A 4,033-nucleotide genomic window follows, 5' to 3' on the forward strand; every position below is an offset into this window, starting at 1 on the left:
GATGCCAAGATGAACATGGGCCAGCAGTGTGGGGACGCGGTCAGGAAGGCCAACCGCAACTTGTCATGCATCCACAGATGCATCTCGAGCAGGTCCAAGGAGGTGATGCTCCCCCTCTATGCAGCACTGGTCAGGCTGCAGCTGGAGTACTGCATCCAGTTCTGGGCACCGTACTTCAAGAGGGATGTGGACAACATGGAGAGAGTCCAGAGGAGGGCGACTTGCATGATCAGGGGGTAGCCGGGCAGGCCTGACGAGGAGAGGCTACGGGACCTGAATCTGTTTAGCCTCCAGAAGAGAAGGCTGAGGGGGGATCTAGTGGCCCGTTCCAAACTAGTCAGAGGGGACCAGCAGGCATTGGGGGAGTCCCTATTTCCCTGAGCACTACCAGGAATGACTACAAATAACGGTCACAAGCTGGCAGAGGGTAAATTCAGATTAGACATCAGGAGGCACTACTTCACTGTCAGGGCGGCTAGGATCTGGAACCAACTTCCAAGTGAAGTGGTGCTGGCTCCTACCCTGGGGGTCTTTAAGACAAGGCTAGACAATCACCTTGCTGGGGTTGTTTGACCCCAGTACTCTTTCCTGCCATGGCAGGGCGGCGGACTTGATGATCTTCTCAGGTCCCTTCTGACCCTACTAACTATGAAACTATGAAAGGCTAAGGGACCTTAACATCTTCAGCCTCTCCAAGAGAAGGCTGAGAGGGAACCTTGTGGCAGTGTACAAATTCATAAGGGGGGAGCAACATGAAGTAGGTGGTGATCTGTTTACCAGGGCACCCCCTGGAACAACAAGGAGCAGTGGCCATAAGCTACTAGAGAGAAGGTTTAGACTGAACACTAGAAAAAAGTTCTTCACAGTTAGGGTTGCCAGGATCTGGAATTGGCTTCCAAGGGATGTGGTGCTCACCCCATCCATGGGGGTCTTCAAGAGGAGACTGGACAGGCACCTGGCTGGGATCACATGACCCCAGGTTTGGTGACCCTTTACCCTTGCTTGCCTAGGGCAGAGAGTTGGATTAGATGGCACACTGAGGTCCCTTCTGACCCTAGAATCTATGAATACCCATGTGCCTCAACTGGGGCCCTGAAGAGGTGAGAGATGAAGGAGACATTCACTCAGACAGTTCTTAACTTCCATGCCGAGAGGGTTTGAAATGTCAGTCCCTAGCAGCTGGATTTGAACCATGACTCTTGCTTAGTGATGAAAGGCAGGTGCCTAGTATCTGGTTGCAGCAGTATTTAGTACCAGCAATAGCTTCTCAGGTTCACAAACAATGCTAGAGAAAACCAGTGTGCTTGGAAGCTGCTCATGGACATCATCCGCATAAACATCAAGAGAGGAGGCTAGGTTGAAATGGTGAAAGCAAAAGATAAGAAGATGGAAACCCTAAACCAATGATTCTCAATCACTTTAGACTTGTCGCACCCCACAACAAATTCAAGGCTATCCTCTGAAAATATCAGCTTCTAATTTTCACTCAGTTTTGGACCACAAAAGAATAATAGAGCAATTCTTCTCTTGCAAATAACTCTAAAGACCGCATCAGGTGAGAATGTTTTTAACACTATGAATTCCTATTTGAAATTTCTGGGCACATCCAGATGAGTGTGCATGCAGGGGGGCGTATTTCCTGTGGCACAAATAGCAGCAGCACATATTTGTGCACTGATCTGGCCACTCTGGCTAACTATAGACAGTCAAAAAGCCTGAGGCTGAATTCATAGATTCATAGATTCATAGATTAAGGGTCGGAAGGGACCTAGTAGATCTTCTAGCCCGACCCCCCGCCAGGGCGGGAGAACAACAAAAACCCCAAAAAGAGAAATGGGACTCAAACGAGTCCAGCTAGGTGGGCATCCAGCCTCTTCTTAAAGACCCCCAGGGTAGGGGCCAGCACCACTTCCCTTGGAAGTTGGTTCCAGCTCCTAGCCGCCCTAACGGTGAAGTAGTTTTTGCGGATGTTCAATCTATACCTCCTCTCCAACAGCTTGTGCCCATTTCTCCTTGTTATGCCAGCGGGCGCTAGGGGAAACAGCGTCTCCCCCAAACCCCTCTGGTCCCCCCTAGTGAGTCTATAGATTCAGTCTTTGCAGGTTAGTCTACAGAGATTAAATTGAAACAGAAGTGAGCAGGCATTTACCTTTGATTCAGGAAGTGCAGCCACATGCCTGCAGTAGCTCAGGCCAGAAGCCTCGGGGTGCTACAGCATGGCTGTCTGGCATGTAGCCAGCATGGGCTGTGTGTTCACTTCCTCTTCCTGCTGCCCCTGAGATCTCTGGGATTTGCAGTCCAGAATCACACTAGCAGGACTCTGTAGGGTTGCTCGTCACTTCCTCTTTCTGCTTCCTGGTGCCTCTGGGATTTGTAGTCCACAGTCTCAGCCAGCCAGAGCTGACCCTAGAGGGGTGCGGGGCCTAGGGCAAATCAGCCTGTGCAGGGCCCCTTTAGCACTGCACGGGGCGTTGAGATCCCCGCAAAGGCAGGGCACAGCAGTGCCGTAGCAATGAAATTTGGTGCCTCAGGTCAAGCAGATCCTGTGCTCCCTGGGCGAACTGCCCTTCATCAGATGTGAAACTGACAGCACGCAGCAGGGGAGGGAGGGGGTGGTGCAGCAAGTGACTGGACACTTCTGTGGCACAGAGCTGGGCCCCCAGCTCCAGGTGGGCCCCACAGGAAGAGCCATGGCTGCTCTGCCTGGCTCCACGGGGCCTGTGAAAGTGCACGACCCAGGGTAATCATCCCAATTTGCCCTACCCAAGGGACAGCTTTGCAGCCAGCGGTAAGTTTGAGCAGGGAAACAGGGGTTTAACCCCCCTCCTTAGCCCCCAGCCCCAGCTTGGATTTGTCCCAGGGAACAGTCTTCCCCTTGCAGACTGGGCTGCATCCCCAGCTGGGCTTGTCCCCTTACCTCCTTGTCAGCCAGCCCTCACTGCTCCAGCTAGGGAGCAGAAGAGTGGGGCCAGCCCTGCTCTCTGGAGCAGACAGCACAGCCCAGCCCAGGCTGATTTAACTTGAACCAGGAAAGGGTCTGGGGCAGAAGTTTCATAAACCAGTTTGACCCAAATTAGTTAAGTCTGATACTACCTTCAACATTTTGAAACTGGTTTATGTGCACTTAACTTCTGTTCTGTTACAGGCTTAAACCAGTTTCTGATCACTTAAACTGGTTTACATTTAACTTCTATCCCTAGCCTCTGAGCATGTCTCTGACCAGCCAGGCGCCATTTCTGGCAGCGCATGCTGCTGTCACATGTGCCACACTGCTTTTTTTTTTTCCCATGGTTTTTTTTGACACCAGGATCTCCCAATGTCAAATTTTGGTGCTGCACTGCAAATTAACGATGCGGCAAATACTTGCACAACATTGAGGTGCCACAAACCTCATGTGCGCACTCATCTGGACGCACCCTCTGAGTTTATTCTGTGAATCCTGTTTGCTCACTTTACAGAGATAACATTGCATAACATGTCATAAAACCCTTGAAAGGCTCTCAAGGCACTCGAAGGTGCCATGGCACCCTAACTGAGAATTGCTGCCGTAGACTTTATTCCAGGCTCTGCAACAGGGTCCTAGTATGGCGAGGGTCCAGTCTCAGTTTTCCCATCTGTTTAAAAAAAAGCGGGGGGGGCACAACATTTCTGCATATTGCATGGAAGGGGTTGGGAGGATTAAGCACTTTTGGAACATCAGGTGAAAAGGGTGAAGGACAAGTAAAACAAGGCAAATGGCCTGCTTGGCCCGGTATCCATAAGCAAACCTATAATAAACTGGTATGCTTGTGAGGAATGGAGGGGATTTACTTTAGGCCAGGACACAGATTTCCCAGGGATTTATTATAAACATCAAGGAAAATGCAGCTTTAAGAGTTATGAGAAATATCTCAGCCATTTCTTTATACCCCTGTGGTCACATCAGCAGTATTTAATCTAGATGCGTCAGTTCAGTAATAATGTACTTCATTTTTGTGCTAGCAGTGGCTACAGTGATGATCAAGCTACTCAACCCTTTACCGTGGGCTCTTAT

Source organism: Gavialis gangeticus, unplaced genomic scaffold (genome assembly GCF_001723915.1).
Source record: "Gavialis gangeticus isolate Ggan-Ray unplaced genomic scaffold, GavGan_comp1, whole genome shotgun sequence".
NCBI classification, from domain to species: Eukaryota; Metazoa; Chordata; order Crocodylia; family Gavialidae; genus Gavialis; species Gavialis gangeticus.